A 19,465-nucleotide genomic window follows, 5' to 3' on the forward strand; every position below is an offset into this window, starting at 1 on the left:
CGTTCCTGCTACAAAAATGAAAAGATTATATAAAGTGCTTGGGGTAAAAATACGGCTGCAAATGAAATGAAAACTATGTAGTAAAAAAAATGTACAAAATGAAAATACTGCAGTCTAAATGTACACATATAGGCGAAAAACAAAAATGAAGAAGAAATTAAAAGATTTTACAAAAAAATTAAAACTGCAGCCTAAATGTGCAAAAAAAATAAAAATAATTTAAATTAATTAAAACAATTTAAAAAAATGTAAAGAATATACAGGCAAAAAAAATTTCTAAATTAAAATACTACAGTCTAAAGTTTCTACATGTACAAATATAGGCGAAAAACTAAGATGAAGAAACCAATAAAAACTGCACAAAAAAAATTACAAGAATCTACAGATACAAACGTGCAAAATTGAAATGCTAAATGTAAAATATAAAAGATGGACATACAAAAAGATACATATTGGGATCCAAATAGGCAAACATTAAAACACTACATTAAAAATGTACAAAAATTGAATTTTTAAAAACAAACAAACAATGTAGACAAAAAATGAACAAAATTAAAATAATAAATCTAAAATAAAGAAAAGAATAAAAAAATGTTTGATTAAAAATTAGATAAAAAATACCGGCATCAACTTGCCCCATGATCAACAATTCTCCGTATGAAAAGAAAATTCCAGGAAGACAAATGTTTCCATCTCCGCGTGCTCCTGTACCTCTGATATTGGGTAATAATTATATTTATGTCCGTCTCTCCAATAAAAATATGAATAGCGCAGCGATCCGCGACCCACAGCTCGGGGCAGATGACGTCGCACCTGCACAATAATTAAAAGAAACAATTTTGACAATTTCAAAACATTTTTTGCAACATTTTCATTAATGTTTCGTTTTGCAAAAAGGAGAAATTATTTTTAGACTGGTGCTTTATAGATTTTGTGTTCACCTGTGTTCTTTCGCATTGCAAATCTGGTGCGAGGCTGTAAGGATATATTCACACACTGTGGTGATTCCGCACCACAAACGTAATATGACCGTGCCGTGTAAAAAATACCCCGAGAAGTTTGTCGATGGCGATGTGATTTTTTTCCAGAATTAAAGAACAATTCCACCTGCAGCCGCATGATATTTCTATTATTCCCTATAGTTGCGAACAACAACTGACAGCAGGATGTGACAACCGAAGGCCTGTTGGGAGTTGTAGTTTGGAAATAGCTGCCCTTTAGGATAAAAAAAGTACAGCCCAGAAATATTATTTTTTTTTTCCCCCATAGGAATAAAAGAAGTTGTAATTTCTATGGTATTCATCATGTAGTCCTGGCCTAATGGGGCCCTATACTTAAGGGAGTTTCTGTAAAGGATCTGCCAGGTACAGCTTCGGCGTTAACGCCCATAGATAATCAGTCTGCACCTGAGTCTATGTCTCTGAGACTGACTCCATCTTCCACCACTCAGGATGGCAGGCTTAGGAGTGGGAGAACCTATCACAGCCTGGCCAGACGGAGCTAGCTCCCGCCCTCTGTCTATTTATACCTGCCTTTCCTGTTCCTCCTTTGCTTGTGATTCTTCTTGTTTGGTTTCCTGGCCCTGCTGCAGCTTCTTGTACCTTTGTCCTAGCTTCTTATTGACCCCGGCTTGCTGACTACTCTCCTGCTCTGCGTTTGGTACCTCGTACACTCCTGGTTTGACTCGGCTTGTTTACTACTCTTCTGCTCTGCGTTTGGCACCTCGTACTCTCCTGGTTTGACTCAGCTTGTTCACTTCTCTTGTTGCTCACGGTGTTGCCGTGGGCAACTGCCCTTTCTCCCCCTAGCTCTGTGTACCCTTGTCTGTTTGTCTGTCGTGCACTTATTGAGCGTAGGGACCGTCGCCCAGTTGTACCCCGTCGCCTAGGGCGGGTCGTTGCAAGTAGGCAGGGACTGAGTGGTGGGTAGATTAGGGCTCACTTGTCTGTCTCCCCACCCCCGTCATTACAGTTTCCCAAGATTCCTTAGGATAGGCTATCAAAGTATGATTAGTGGGGGACCCACTCCTAGGACCCCCACCGATCAGCAGAACAATGGAGCTGCGGCACTTGCTGCCCGGCACAGTGGCATCAATACTTTTGTGAATGACGCTGTGCCAGGTGCTGCATGTAAAGGGCCCCTTCATTATGTTGATCGTGGGGGTCTCGGTGTGGGATCCCTACTGTTTAGATATTTATGGTCTATATTTAAGAATCCAGTAAAATGAAAAATCATGGAAAAAACTCTTTACTAAAGTGACTTAATCACAATATATATATATTATTCCGGATGCCATGACTATGTATAGATCTACTGCATACTTTCCTACTCTCCTGGTTTGTCTAGCAGAGCAGTCAAATATCCTGCCACTAGGGGGAGCTTGCTACATATAGATGTAATGCTCCCATTGTCTTCTATAGGAGCTGTATACATCTGAGTACAGTCAGCTCCCTCTAGTGGTGACTGCAGGCAGACAGAATTTTATCATATAACTATGACTATACAAGGGACTTGGAGCTCCGTGTCACAAGGAACAGAGCTCTAACCAATATAAAGATATACGGTATTATGATATATTTACAGTACATAAAACTCTTCTGTCACAATAGTTTATTGGGGACACTGTGCTTGCAGGGAGCACTCTATAGAGGCACTCTGCCTGTCATTATGAGGGTGTGGTCTGTATTTATGGGCGGGAATTATACAGAAACGAGAAATCTGCCGCATCTCAAGGCTTACTGAGTAGCATCTCCAGATGTATGGGTGCACACAAAGGAGGGAAACCCCCAACATGGGTCTTCATATCACCAAACCTACCATCTCAGGTGGACCCCATGCTTATTGTCTTCCTCTCTCTTCCCACTACCCCACCAGGGCACTATGGTCATTAGGTTGGTTCTTTTAGTGTTGTTTTCAAATGTTGTGGTGCCAGCCCTGGTAGGGCCCTTCTCCACCCTCAGCTGGATCCTATAAATGAGGGGGGGACCCGTTTTTTGCTCAGCACATGTCCTGGATTTGGTTGTTAGTGACCCGCTCTTATGTTCCAGCTCTCGGGCCTCACGTCACCGCCGTTTCTGCTTCTGAAGATGATATTCAACGACTTTGGAAATTGCTGTTGAGTCTGCACTTCAGGGTCAGGACTTTACAAGCTACTGACTTCCCCAGACAATTCCCTGATCCTGCAGAATCGAGAAATAATGAAAAATAAACAGCGGACAGAAGACCCCGGGAAAACAGAACGTAGGAGGAAGCAAGGACTATTCTATCTATCTATCTATCTATCTATCTATCTATCTATCTATCTATCTATCTATCTATCTATCTATCTATCTATCTATCTATCTATCTATCTATCTATCTCTCTCCTATTTTTGTTACATCTGTTATTGGGAAATCTGAATGACGACCAATGAGATTGTCAGCTTGACCTCTAATTATATGACTGCATAACAAGGAATAATTGACATTCAGGAGTCTGGGAAAGCTGAAACCTAATTGATACCTATATAAAGTTGAATACAAACCTAATGACTTATTGTTTAATGTTCTTTCCTATAAGTTTGTGCTCCAGATCCGCCGTCTCTCACCCTGAATCACGAGCGTCTGTCACATTAGTCGTGTTGCGTGTTTGTCCTTGAGTTGGAAACATTTCCGTCAGCGTTTTTAGAATTATCTTACGCCAACCTGCCGCTCCTGGAAATGTCACCAGTTGGTGTTTCGAGTTAGAGCCGTTTTATTGCGGAATTGACAACTGCGGGAAATTTACGGCCATTGTCTCTGATGAATTTATAATCCGTCGGACTTCACCGCCAGACAAAAAGTAAAAGTCTGCTCTTTTTTTCCATCCTAGGACCCGATCAATATATCACCGCAATAAAAGGACGTAAATCACCTTCAAATAGCAACGCAGTCCTTATGGTCTCAGGCATGAATCTGCGGAGTCACCGCCGTTATCTGCGCTTCTGACACATGATGTTACTTCGTCTTATGAATTTATTCTCATTGAACGGTTTGTAGCAGATATTTTTTATTTTTATATTTCATGTAACAAAACTGACTGGAAATGTAACATTTAAAGGGCAATAAAGGGATTTTATCAGCAGTAAATTTCATTAAACGGAGGAGCCCTGGGCCTTATGGGGCTGTCAAGAATTGGAAAAACGTGGCCGATCTCTTTCAGAAACTGTCCACAGATTGAGTGTGGTATTAAAAATCAGCCTTGTTCGCTTCAATGGGGCCAAAGTGCAATACCGGACACAACCCATAGACAGGTGTGGCGCTGTTTCTGAAAGACAGCAGCCATATTTGTCTAATCCTGAGCATCAGGCTTCTTACATGCGCATGTCCAGGTTCTCAAGTAGTGGAAGGGGTGGGGAACCCCTAGGAAGGGCATAGACCTACCAAAGAAATTAGTGTACATGGAGTACAGGTGGATTGGGATGTGGCTTGGATGTTTGGGTGTCCAGCTTTGGCTACTACCAAGAGCCCCATTCTGGAGGCTGTTCTCTACACAAACCATTGATTTTGTTAAATTAAATCTAATGTTGAAGTTTGGAAATACATTTTATATGTAAGTCTCTACCTGTGAGTAATACCTGCAGTTTATGTTCTTTAGTATTGGCAGTTTTTTTTTAGCTCTACTCCATTAGGGCACAGCAATGATCAGTGACTCCAGCTTAGCTGCAATGTCTATTGGGGTCTGAGGTTGTCTGAAATTCACCTCCTGTCTCATCAGAGCTTCAGACGGCTGCTCTATCCCTCCTTCATGCTTTATACTAAAGCGCTGCTCGTTCATATTGACTTCTGTGCATAACCACAAGCTCACCAGGAGGATAGTTCATGAAGAGGATTTCCATTATAGAGGACAATGATTATACACCTCCATCTCCTGGTGGTTTATACAAGTGAGAAAAAGATTATCAGGTCACTGCCACATATAGACTGAGAGATTTGAGCCTCTATTAGGAGGTAAACTGGAGATCTGATCTGGTGCTGTGGGCATTCCCTGATAAATCAGTGGTGTTGTGTATAGTCCCTGATGAGCCAGTGGTGTTGTGTATAGTCCCTGATAAGCCAGTGGTGTTGTGTATAGCCCCTGATGAGCCAGTGGCGTTGTATATAGTCCCTGATAAGCCAGTGGTGTTGTGTATAGTCCCTGATGAGCCAGTGGTGTTGTGTATAGTCCCTGATGAGCCAGTGGTGTTGTGTATAGTCCCTGATGAGCCAGTGGTGATGTGGACAGTCCGTCCCTGATGAGCCAGTGGTGTTGTGTATAGTCCCTGATGAGCCAGTGGTATTGTGGATAGTCCTTAATAAGCCAGTGATGTTCATCATAGGCTCTAATGAGCCAGTGGTGCTGTGAACTGTCCCTGATGAGCCAGTGGTGTTGTGTATAGTCCCTGATGAGCCAGTGGTGTTGTGTATAGTCCCTAATGAGCCAGTGGTGTTGTGGACAGTCTGTCCCTGATGAGCCAGTGGTGTTGTGTATAGTCCCTGATGAGCCAGTGGTATTGTGGATAGTCCCTAATAAGCCAGTGGTGTTGATGATAGGCTCTAATGAGCCAGTGGTGCTGTGGACTGTCCCTGATGAGCCAGTGGTGTTGTGTATAGTCCCTGATGAGCCATTGCTGTTGTGTATAGTCCCTGATGAGCCAGTGGTGTTGTGTATAGTCCCTGATGAGCCATTGGTGTTGTGTATAGTCCCTGATGAGCCAGTGGTGTTGTGTATAGTCCCTGATGAGCCAGTGGTGTTGTGTATAGTCCCTGATGAGCCAGTGGTGTTGTGTATAGCCTCTGATGAGCCAGTGGTGTTGTGTATAGCCTCTGATGAGCCAGTGGTGTTGTGGATAGTTCGTCCCTGATGAGCCATTGGTGTTGTGTATAATCCCAGATGAGCTGGTGGTGTTGGGGATAGTCCCTGATAAATAAATTGCACTATGGGCATGTCTTGATGAATTAGTGATCTTGTGGATAATCCCTGATGAGCCTGTGGGGCTGTGTACAGTCTGTGGTCACTGAGTTGAACGGTATGAATTCTCTGGTGATTAAATAACGAAGCGTCAACGTGCCGGTGGCTTGTAATATTGCATGCTCTCTATAGTTTTGCTCCTTATTGGGGCCTGGGTGCAGTACCCGCTCCCTGTGTAAAGTCTGGTGACCCAGAGGATACCTCTGAATCTCCAGGTCTCCGTGCTGTAAAAGCAGACAAACTAGACATGACCGAGCAGTCACTGACTAATCTTCCATCTGCACTGATCTAATGACAGCCGCTCCACTTTCTCTAACATGACGGCTCAGATTTCTATGAACACGGCAGACAGATGATTATAATAAGGACAATGCTTTCTGCTCTTCTAGACCTTTCCTGTCCCGCCTGATCCTCAGTCCATCCCGTAGTTGCCCCTCTGTCCATTACCAGATACATCATTTGACCCTCCGCGCTTTTTTGCTCCATTATATCAAAGAATAAAATTCCCAAATATTTGATGGCGCCTGCACTTTGTTTCCGATATCAACCAACGCAGACGATTTTTAATGGAACATTTAGTCATCTTAATTGGTCTCATCAGACTGCGTCATTCCGCTGAGTAATTGCCAACACTTCACCTAAACAAATCTACGACTCTCACTATCCTATTCTATGAAATGTGTCCTAAGAGAGATGAATCCACTCTCATCCATTTCATGAAGCCACTCAAGCTGCGAAGAGCAATTAGACTGTCTGTTTATTCCTGGTGCAAGATTTTTTTTGTAGCAATTAAAAAACAAATATTGAAATATTTTGACTTCGAGTATAAGGTTTGGCGTATCAGCGCGGCGGATTTATCACACCGGATACTTCTGCTGGGCGCTTAGTAATTATTTCTATCGGCTGCTGGTGAAGACAAAAAAATACTCAGCAAATTGCCTGCTAGCGCTTTGGCTTTGCTGATACAAGCAAGAACTCGGTTTTTATCCATTAAACTCTACCTTACCGACCATAATGACCACTTACTATTATCCTCGTCTGTCGACAACCACACAGGACCCGGCGCTCAGGCCCGGCAGCGCTAGATTTATGGTAATGACAAGACGCTTATTTGTTTATTTTTTCGCAAACTAATTTGGTCCGTAGAGTGCGTGGTCTTAAGCTGCAAATGTATTCATGTCCTGGAACGAGGAAGGAGTGTATAGTATATATCTAAAAGGAAAAAGCTTCACAGAAACACAGTATCCCCCTCGAGATGTAGAAAAATCCTGCCACTTCCATATAGGAAAAAATGTCACTCCCAACTTTGCAACTGTCGTAAAACAAATTCCAACGTTACCTCCCTTGATGTAGTAGTTCTGCAATTTTATCGCAACGCTTTACCTTAAAGCCTACTGTACCTCCAGTGTACAATAAAAACTTCATAGTGATTTTAGATCCTCATATATAGAACTTTTGTGGAGCCTTTTGCCTCACAGCTCAGCCATTTGTGCTGCAGAGATCTCATTCTGACTAATTCATTAACAGGAACATTGTTATCATTGTCTGCCATGGTACAGATACAGTAGAGCTGCAGCCCGGTCATGGTCACTGTCTCTGCTGGCCTGCTAAACATACATTACACTTCTCCCTCCTTCCTTCGCAGTTTTCAGTATACTTCTATGGGGACACCCCTCTCACATTGGAGAGAGAGTAAGATAGAAAGAGAGAGATAGAAAGAGAGAGAGAGAGAGAGAGAAAGAAAGAGAGAGAGACTGATGAATAAGTGCAGATGCTGCTGTAATCACAGGACTTCATCAACTTTTAAGTTTCCTTTATAGAGACAGTGTTAGGGCTAGTTCACACAGTTTTTTGGCGCTGTTTTTGACACGTAATCCACACGGAAACAGCGCCAAAAACCGTCCGAAATCGCCTCCCATTCCTGCGAGGCGAAAAAAAAAACACTTGCAGGGAAAAAAGAGCGTCGTGCTCTTTCTTCCCGTGCTTCCGTCTCTGACCTCCCATTGACATCAATGGGAGGTAGAGAAAGCGGTTTTCGCTGCATTATTTGCCTGCTGCGCTCAATGACAGAGGGCCAAAGAATGCCACAAAAAAAAAAAGTGCAGGCCGGTCAAAATCTGCCTCAAAATTCCTGGAAACACTTATAGTTTTCACTAGCAAAATAGATACTTGATCTGCAATTAGTTTGGTGCGAGGTAAACTGAGATGCAGAGTCTTAGAAATCTCTCCGTTCTTCACCTTTAACCCCTGCAAGGAGATATGGACTTTCCCAGTTGGACTTCCAGGTCACGATCTCCAGAGTAGTTACCAATTGGCAGCAGGCTCATTGCTCGTAACGTCTGGAGAGGAGGCAGATATGAAGTCAGGAATGAAGTAGGGTTGGTCACCGAAGGAGCGGCCAGGATGATACAAAGACGTCATCAGAAGATGGGCCAGAAGTAAAAACCGAGAGGTTGAACTACATTGACTGGGCGACAAATCCAAAGACGCAACAAAAAAAGCAGAATTAAAGTAACAAGTTCAGGGTCAAGAGAAAAGATAAAGCAGCTCAGGAGAAGGTGCCAGGCCTAGTAGCAGGATTTTTATTATAAAGATGCCGCTCCGTGATATCAGTAGAGTGGGCCGATAACCATGGAGATGCGTCCGCGAGCAGGATCAGGGTGCTTAAGCGGGGCGAAGTGAGTAACATACAGACAGCTTGTAATTCCCTATTTGAGCAAGATATTCCAGTTATTTAAGCTATATATCTCTCACGCCCGTGGGGTATGTGGACTCACTAGGCCGCTCTGCCGTAGCGGGAAGCAGCTGGCCAAACTACAGTCAATAACAGTCTCTTGTGTAACAGTACCTGGGAGGATGTTCAGGCAGATCCTCGGAGTAGCAGACATGTGGCACAGGTGATGCTTGGCGTGGCAGATGACACCAGGCATGGCAGATGATACCAGACGTGGCAGATGACAGCAGACGTGGCAGATGATACCAGATGTGGCAGATGATACCAGATGTGGCAGATGACAACACGATTCCAACACTAGATGCAATTCAGGAACAAGCAGATGATACCAGACGTGGCAGATGATACCAGATGTGGCAGATGACACCAGACATGGCAGATGATACCAGACGTGGCAGATGACACCAGACGTGGCAGATGATACCAGATGTGGCAGATGATACCAGACGTGGCAGATGATACCAGACGTGGCAGATGATACCAGATGTGGCAGATGACACCAGACGTGGCAGATGATATCAGACGTGGCAGATGACACCAGACGTGGCAGATGATACCAGACGTGGCAGATGATACCAGACGTGGCAGATGATACCAGACGTGGCAGATGATACCAGACGTGGCAGATGATACCAGACGTGGCAGATGACACCAGATGTGGCAGATGACACCAGATGTGGCAGATGACACCAGACGTGGCAGATGACACCAGACGTGGCAGATGATACCAGATGTGGCAGATGATACCAGACGTGGCAGATGATACCAGATGTGGCAGATGATACCAGACGTGGCAGATGATACCAGATGTGGCAGATTATACCAGATGTGGCAGATGACACCAAACGAGGCAGATGACACCAAACGAGGCAGATGACACCAGATGTGGCAGATGATACCAGATGTGGCAGATGACACCAGACGTGGCAGATGACACCAGACGTGGCAGATGACACCAGACGTGGCAGATGACACCAGACGTGGCAGATGATACCAGACGTGGCAGATGATACCAGATGTGGCAGATGACAACACGATTCCAACACTAGATGCAATTCAGGAACAAGCACATTTACGGGATACAGGATACAGGTAGTAGGGGACGGGGACACTGGAAGCAGGACTAAAACGAAGGGACCATTTGCAAGACTAACATGGGAATACAACAACATTGCTCATGCAAGGAAGGAAGGGCAGAACCCTTTATATAGTCAGGAAGTAAGGGGATAGGTTAAGGAACATTTTAGTTGGTGCCCTTTAAGGCAGGGGACGCACCCTAGAAGCAGGAGGAGGCTTAAGTTCTTAGTGTCCCGCGGACTCAACAATATCTATCTCGTTTACATGCAGAGACTGGAAAAATGCACAGCTGTGGGTTTGTTACAATTGTATCCAGGTTTAGTTTAGATCTTTCCTGGTGTAATCTTTCTATACAGGCATCTAATATTCATTTTATCTACGGCCGCTTCTTTTAATTCTAGATCAAGGCCATGACTTTGGAAGACAATGTCGTTTTCTCATGACAGACGCATTGTAGCCGGAGCGCCATTGTTTCATTTTAAATTCTATTATTTTCTAAAAGATAAAAGAACGCTGATCCCGACAAATGAGATGAATTTGATACATTTTTACTTTTTGCAAAATGCTGCAATTTTTAAAACTGGTAAATAGAAAACAAAATCCTGTATAATTCACATGAGAAGCGGCGTGGCACACGTTCTCCACAAAGTAGGACACGGATCTCATTAACTGGTACACATTGATTATTCGCAGCCTTTGTCTCTCATGTCGTTTTTTTTTACCCAAAGACAAAAAGACAGAAAAACAATTTTTTTTCTTATTTGCACAGTAGAAATAAAAGATACATTTGCATTGATTCTTACATGTTCCTTCTAATCTAATGGCTGACATTGGGATCTGACACGAGGCCTCATGGGTCCTGTAGTGGCCGGGGCCTGAACACCTGCGCCTTATAACAGGTAACACTAGCCTGGGGTCTAATGAAGCAGAGGACCCAGCCAGGTGTGGACATGGATTGCAGAGGGACCCTGTGATAGAACAATGTGTGGACTCTTCGCTCACCAACAGTGAGAGCACCTCCCGAATGTCTTTCAAGCCCCTCACTGGTGTCCTGATTCACTCATGGACTTCAATCCACCATTGATTATGAGCCTTCAGATTTATTAGCGCAGTAAGTTGTATGCAATCTAGTAGACCGTAGAAAACGGTACACTTTTTTTTTTGGTGTTGGCAGGACCCCTTGGCGAACACAGTCCCTGTGCATAGGCTGCAGATGTGGTATGTCTGTTGGCCCCAATCTTACCTCATTCAGTGGTTCAATTACACCACAAGGTCTTGGCACCAAACCAATCAACACCAAAGATGATGACAAATAAAATGATACAAGGCAGTAAGTCACGAGACGCCAGGGACAGGAGCACCAAACCACAAGACACCAGGGACAGGAGCACCAAACCACAAGACACCATGGACTGGAGCACCAAACCACAAGACAGCAGGGACTGGAGCACCAAACCACAAGACACCAGGGACTGGAGCACGAAACCACAAGACAGCAGGGAGAGGAGCACCAAGCCACAAGACACCAGGGACTGGAGCACCAAGCCACAAGACACCAGGGACTGGAGCACCAAACCACAAGACACCAGGGACTGGAGCACCAAACCACAAGACAGCAAGGACTGGAGCACCAAACCACAAGACACCAGGGACTGGAGCACCAAACCACAAGACACCAGGGACTGGAGCACCAAACCACAAGACAGCAAGGACTGGAGGACCAAACCACAAGACACCAGGGACTGGAGCACCAAACCACAAGACAGCAGGGACTGAAGGACCAAGCCACTGGACACCATGGACTGGAGCATGAAACCACAAGACACCAGGGACTGGAGGACGAAACCATTAGATACCAGGGACTGGAGGGCCAAACCACTAGATACTAGGGACTGGAGCACAAAACCACTAGACACTAGAAACTGGAGCACCAAATCATTAGACACTAGGGGCTGGAGCACCAAACCACTAATCAACAGAGACTGGAGCACCAAATCACTAGATACCATAAACTGGAGCACCAAACCACTAGACACCAGGGACTGGAGCACCAAACCACAAGACACCAGGAACTGGAGCACCAAACCACTAGACACCAAGAACTGGAGCACCAAACCACTAGACACCAGGAACTGGAGCACCAAACCACTAGACACCAGGAACTGGAGCACCAAACCACTAGACACCAGGAACTGGAGCACCAAACCACTAGACACCAGGAACTGGAGCACCAAACCACTAGACACCAGGGACTGGAGCACCAAACCACTAGACCCTAAGAACTGGAGCACCAAACCACAAGACACCAGGGACTTGAGGACCAAACCACTAGACACCAGGAACTGGAGCACCAAACCACTAAACACCAGGGACAGGAGCACCAAACCCCTAGACACCAGGAACTGGAGCAACAAACCACAAGACACCAGGGACAGGAGCACCAAGCCACTAAACAGCAGGGACTGGAGGACCAAACCACTAGACACCAGGAACTGGAGCACCAAACTACAAGACACCAGGGACTGGAGGACCAAACCACTAGACACCAGGAACTGGAGGACCAAACCACTAGACACCAGGAACTTGAGTGCTAAACCATTAGAGACCAGGGTCTGTAGCTACAAACCACTAGACACCAGGTACTGGGCTGATAGTTGATATTGCATACTGAGGCACTAAACCACTAAGTTACAAACCAAAAACAGAAACGGGTGCAAAAGGCAATGGAAAACAGGGACAGGGATACCAGACCACAAGACACCTGGGACTAAGACACTAAACCACAAGATAACAGGGACAGGGGTATTGAACTACTGTATTTTAAAGACTAGGAATTGCACATCACACTGCTGCCACCAGGTACTGGAGATCTAGGCACCGAACAAATACAAGGCAACTGGGCACAGATAGCGGGACTGCTTTGGGCATCAAAACAGCTTGTATGCAGCAATATTTCACCTCTGACTGCTCCATCCAGGGCTGGGATTCAAATGTTTAACAACAGGTTCCCTGTTTTTCGGACGAAGAAATCCGGGGGGAGGGGGGGGGGTGGTTCACGGTGTTTTGTGGTGTATCGCAAAATTGAAAATTATTCTAATAATAAAATAAGACAATTATGATATTCCAAATACCCCCTGCATTAAAGTGGACTCTAAATAAAGAAATTCCCTGTCCAGAATGTTTTAGTGTGGATTGCCACACTATTTATATAATTACATAAGCGTAGAGACACATTATATTAAACTCACCCTTTACGTATAGGCCTATATGGGCACATTCAATATCCTAAGCGTGCTCAGCCCATTTAGTTAAGCTGTGCATATGAGAAGGGTGGAGGACAGTGCGGCATGCGCAGTAAGCCGCGACAACTCTCCCGGCTAATGCACAGATACGGCGCCAGGAGCAAGCTCAGTACACATATACAGCACCAGAACAAAGCTCAGTATAGATATATAAACATATAAACATTTACATTTAGTGACTCACTGGTGATGACTTCTCAGATTCTAGTCGTTCTCTTTACTTTTCCATCTGGTCCAGAACTCTATGATGCCTCCTGGCCATGACCCATTTCTGCGGAAATGGGTACATTTGCTGCTCAGATTTCTTCGGAAGCTCACTTTTTCAACATTTCTGCGCCTATAAACGAAGAGCAAATTGTTATGGTACCACACTCTATGCCACTAAATATAATAGTATCATACACTGTGTCCCCAAATATAATAGTGCTACACACTGTACCCCTGAATATAATAGTAACATACACTGTGCCCCTGAATAAAATTGTGTCAAACACTGTAAAGTAATGCACCACACACAGTGCCCCCTGTAGATAATTCTCCCCATAGAGCCCTCTGTAGGTAGTGCTCCCAGTAGAGCCCTCTGTAGGTAGTAGCGTTCCCTGCAGACAGGGCCTCCTGCAGCGTTCCCTGTAGATAGTGCCCCCTGTGCCTTTCACTGTAGTGTTCCCTGTATAGTGCCCACAGTAGAAGAAAAAAAACCAAAACATTTTCATACCTGTCCCGTTGCTGCGCCATCCTCCAGCGACGTCAGTCCTCCATCGGAACGATGCAGCGGCGCGATGACGTCATCGCGCTGAATGCATCATCACTAAAGCGACGAATGGCGAGGCAACGTGTACCTCGCCAGGGCAGCGCTCATCAACTCAATTACATCTGCGTCCTAAGGACGCGGATACAATTGAGTGCAGGGGACCGGTTCCGGCTTCCGGCTTCAGCCGGTTCTGCGAACCGGCTGTCATTTTAACAACCGCTTCGGGAGAACCGGGGCGATCCGGCCGGATCTCACCCATGGCTTCATCCACTATGTTCAGTTTAGAAGATGAAGTAATGATATTCTCAGAGCTGGCAAATGCCCATTGTCCACCCGTCTTTACAGCTCCACCAATGCTGCAAAGATACAGATCACCTACATGTATTATAGAAAACACTCTGACATATATTGTAAATTTACTTCATCAGTGACCCGGTAAACACATCAAATCACCAGCAGATGGCAGTCATGTCCCATGTTCTACCTGTGAATCTCTGAGCTGCCTGTACCTTTATCTGCAACAAATAAGGTCATATCAGAGTTTACAAAGGATCTTACAAAATGCTTCCCTTTCCTTGTGCAGATATGTAGTAAAGACTGGAATTGCAAATTTTATATATAGAATGTACACATCAAGATGAGTCACTTCAGAGCTGCACTCACTATTCTGCTGGTGGAGTCACTGTGTACATACATTACTTATCCTGTACTCCAGTATCCTGTATTACTTATACATTACTTATCCTGTACTCCAGAGCTGCACTCACTATTCTGCTGGTGGAGTCACTGTGTACATACATTACATTACTTATCCTGTACTCCAGAGCTGCACTCGCTATTCTGCTGGTGGTGTCAATGTGTACATAAATTACATTACTTATCTTGTACTAATCCTGAATAACAACAGATCCTCACTATTCTGCAGACTTCAGAGTTGAAATATCCTAGCATTCCCTTCTTGTTCCCTACACAGTGCTAGCTGGTGATTTGTATTCTGGGAAGTGTCACCTCACCTTTCGATTAGATACTTTACGGTCAACAGATGTAAGATAAATGAACTCCCCCATATTAGTAGGAGTTCAGCTGTTAGGGGGTTATTACTACCTGTTTCTAGCAACAACCATAAGAATTTTATATTCAGCTCTGGAGTTTAATGTAGACAAAACATTGCCAGTAGAATACATCCAATAAACAAAAGTGTCAGAAGAGTGTTTCAACTAAATGACACTGTTTTACTTACTGTAAGTAGGTTAAATATCCTTCACGTAGCCATATAATGTAAAGGTTAAATGTATAGCTACCTGCAGCCACCACTAGGGGGAGCTCAATCAGTACAGAATCATACATGCAGCAAGCTCCATCTAGTGGCAGCAGCCAGCATGCTTTGTGGCAGGTTGCAGGAGATTTCCCCTCCGGAGACGACTCCATTTTTTTTTTAGGATATTTCTATTATCCGGAAAGTCCTGTAGACATTTCTCAGAAGTTTCGGTAATGTCCTCAGGTGCGCTCCGTCTTTGCAGTTTGCTTAGTTACAAGAACGCTGCCAAATGACAGAATAATTCACACCGATCAATAACATCCAAATGGTGAAACGGATCAATAGTGAAATGTGGATTAATTGTGTCTATGGCTGCGGCATCAGAGGAGCTGCACCTGTCACCTCATGAAATATTCATCTGTATCGATAAAGATAAAACGTTCCTTCTTATTCATGTATCGTGTCAGACACAGTTACAGTAAAGACGACGACTTGCTGCGGTCTTCATCTACATCTCACCCATCACATCTATTCTACTAAGCTGGTGTATCTAATCCTATCATGTGTGATACTGTCTGCTGAGCCATGTATCTAATCCTATTATTATGTGATACTGTTTGCTGAGCCGTGTATCTAATCCTATTATGTGTGATACTGTCTGCTGAGCCGTGTATCTAATCCTATCATGTGTGATACTGTCTGCTGAGCCGTGTATCTAATCCTATCATGTGTGATACTGTCTGCTGAGCCATGTATCTAATCCTATCATGTGCGATACTGTATGTTGAGCTGGTGTATCTAATCCTATCATGTGTGATACTGTCTGCTGAGCTGGTGTATCTAATCCTATCATGTGTGATACTGTCTGATGAGCCGTGTATCTAATCCTGTCATGTGTGATACTGTCTGCTGAGCTGTGTATCTAATCCTATCATGTGTGATACTGTCTGCTGAGCAGTGTATCTAAGCCTATCATGTGTGATACTGTCTGCTGAGCCGTGTATCTAAGCCTATCATGTGTGATACACTCTCAGAGACATTACTGGCTCCCTGATCATTTCCTGTGTTTAGAAGCCGCCTCCTAAAGAAAAGACCCAGCGGCGACACAAACTTATTGTATCTATTAATGGAACTAAAGCAAAGACAATTTTTTTTCCTGCTGCTTTTTGTGTTTCAATTTCTTTACCTGCTGAGACAAAAAACTGCGGCTACAATCCCGTCTCCTGCGCGCAGAACATTCATCTCTAGGTCTGCTGGATCTGCGCCGCTGATGTCTTGTATTATTGGGTTTTCTGTATATATAAACAGTGTTATTTTCTTGCGGATAAGCAGAGCGGAAGTAAATGTGCGCAGCGGGGGCCACAGGGGGCAGAGACGCCCCGATCCTGTGTGTGCAGAGGTGGGGGGCAGGGAATATTGCTGCTGTTAAACGTATGTAAATAATTAGAGAGAAAGGGTATGAAATCAGATAACAGGGCTGAGGTGATGAAGGGTACTACACAAAGGACAACGGGGCCCATAGCACACTCAGTAGACACAGGGCCCCTCTACTGATGTGGGTCCCTGGTCAGTCTCACAAACCGATCCTGTACCTGTGTCTGCAGCCTATGCAACCAGCCAAAACCATACACAGTGTACACAGTGACTCCACCGGCAGAATAGTGAGTGCAGCTCTGGAGTATAATACTGGATGTAACTCAGGATCAGTACAGGATAAGTAATGTCATGTATGTACACAGTGACTCCACCAGCAGAATAGTGAGTGCAGCTCTGGAGTATAATACAGGATGTAACTCAGGATCAGTACAGGATAAGTAATGTAATGTATGTACACAGTGACACCACCGGCAGAACAGTGAGTGCAGCTCTGGAGTATAATACAGGATGTAACTCAGGATCAGTACAGGATAAGTAATGTCATGTATGTACACAGTGACTCCACCAGCAGAATAGTGAGTGCAGCTCTGGAGTATAATACTGGATGTAACTCAGGATCAGTACAGGATAAGTAATGTAATGTATGTACACAGTGACTCCACCAGCAGAATAGTGACTGCAGCTCTGGAGTATAATACAGGATGTAACTCAGGATCAGTACAGGATAAGTAATGTAATGTATGTACACAGTGACTCCACCAGCAGAATAGTGAGTGCAGCTCTGGAGTATAATACAGGATGTAACTCTGGATCAGTACAGGATAAGTAATGTAATGTATATACACAGTGACTCCACCAGCAGAATAGTGAGCGCAGCTCTGGAGTACAATACAGGATGTAACTCAGGATCAGTACAGGATAAGTAATGTAATGTATGTACCCAGTGACTCCACTATTTATGTAGATTTATCCTATGTATAAAGTAATTTGTAGATCTGAGGAGAACATATTCTTTAAGGGTGGTCATATAACAGCCCGAATATCTTAATAGGTAAAAATGCAAAATAGCTGCACAGGTAAACAGGAATGCACTCACACAGTAATAGAGGAATAAATGCTGTAAAATGACAACAGTAGAACAATATACAATCTATACATTGATCTTGCCGACTGTCTGAGCGCCCTGCGGGTCATGGATGTTGTTGACTTGAACATCTGTTGACAGCCTCTGAATTATCACCTAGCTTTTTAAATACATTTTGTGTGAGTCTCAGACCTGGGGCAACGTCTTCACAGGTCTGTAATTAAACTTGAGTAGGTGTTGATAATGGATAAGTGGCACCATTAGTCCTGGGTGGAAAAATAAAATATGTAATGGATCTAAAAGCAACCACCGAGGCTGGGATAGGTTTCCAGAGAGCGGGTACATAGGGCAGTAATGGGCATAGATAACTGCAGTCCATCAGATATGTTAGAAATCCTTTATCTTTCTTTCCATGTAGTCATGTACCAGGCTGCAGTTGTTTCAATTTTTATTGAAACCCAAGTAGGAGGAGAAGTTAGCTACTTCCTCCCTCATTGATGTCACCATGAGACTGCACTTTCCACATTCGGTGCTTGTGTTAAAATAAAATAGGACTCCATAGGCTATAAATAAGGGTAAAGAGGAAAAGTCACTGTCTTTGACTGCCAAGGAAACCAAAGAGATAGAGGGGCTGAGCCTCTGACTGAACGGTGACAGATAAATAGCCCCATGAGAGCTAAAATGGCTGGCAATGATAGATGTCACACAGACTGGACACAGGAGCACAAGGACATTTTAGTTTTCAGGAGATTTTGTATAAGTACTATATTAAAAACCTTTTTGTGTACATACAAAGAAAAAAAGAAAGCTTACTTCTTCATCAGTTATCTGTGGTTGATGGTACAAACCCAACGTTTGTAGCTTCTCTGCTCCAGAGTCACTATGACAACACTTCCTACCCTGAGGTCTAACAGTCCTGGAATTGTCATAGGAAACGCTGGTGAATTCAAATCACCATCTACATCAATGTTCATACCTAAGCGTCACTTTTTAAGCTACTGTACTTAGAATTTGGACTGGTATAGAGATTCGGGCTGCTGATATGTTTAGTTCACAGACTGGATAAAACTGTAACAGACTGTCAGCTGTGAGAAGCATTAAAGGCTTTGTATGAGTTAGAAAACAGTTTACTTTTTTTTCTAGAAACAGCGCCACTCTTATCTACAGGTTGTGCCTGGTATTTACTTGCCTGGGGCTGATCTAAAATACCAGAACCACCCCATAGACCAGGAGTGGCGCTGTTTCTGGAAAAAAGCAGAGCCTATTCTCATAGCTAAGGGTTTGCTACAATTATATCCAGTCTACACAATCCTCTGTGAGCTAAACATATCAGCAGCGCAGATCTCTCTCCTGTCCTAAGAGTTTGATACAATGTATCAGTGCAGGTAAATTGTATCAGTAGCAAACCCTCAGCTTTTAGAAAAACCAGGCCTGCACAGTAGAGATCAAGAAATTTCCCAATTCTTTCCGATTGCCCAGAAAACTTGTGTCTGACTCTCTAATGTCTTCTAGGACTGTATCCAACTGTATCCAACCTCTTTCAAGCTCTATAACGCCAAGCCAGCATTAGTAATGTCACCCACCTATACCCCTCATGATTGGCTGTGCTAGAGGGAGGGATACTGCAGTGCCTTTTGGGAAGGCTGTCTGAAAGGCGCTATGGCATTATACTCGTTTGAGGTCATGTGATCCATCTTCTAATCTATAAAAGGGTGACCGGTGTTTTGCCACGATTTACCCCCGTGAACCCCAAAAGTCTCGGATTTGGCTGAATCCCAACCTTTTGAGAAATTTGGACAGAATTAGATTTGTTTATTTCTTCAGTACAGGTTTCATGTAAACAAGAAGGATATGTTCACACGCACTAATTACGGACGTAATTCGGGCGTTTTTGCCCCGAATTACGTCCGAAAA

General features: G+C 44.1%; 1 long non-coding RNA gene across 1 annotated transcript; it reads right to left on the bottom strand.

The window, feature by feature from the left end:
• Positions 1-443: 443 nt before the first annotated feature.
• On the bottom strand, positions 444-18,760 carry LOC142660449 (uncharacterized). The gene is made up of 5 exons (XR_012850487.1): positions 18,365-18,760; positions 14,253-14,347; positions 13,266-13,418; positions 2,818-3,179; positions 444-813 (listed from the first exon to the last, which is right to left on the bottom strand). It is a non-coding gene; the product is annotated as an uncharacterized LOC142660449 (long non-coding RNA).
• Positions 18,761-19,465: the final 705 nt, after the last annotated feature.

The sequence above is a fragment of the Rhinoderma darwinii genome, chromosome 9, assembly GCF_050947455.1.
Source record: "Rhinoderma darwinii isolate aRhiDar2 chromosome 9, aRhiDar2.hap1, whole genome shotgun sequence".
Classification (NCBI taxonomy): domain Eukaryota; kingdom Metazoa; phylum Chordata; class Amphibia; order Anura; family Rhinodermatidae; genus Rhinoderma; species Rhinoderma darwinii.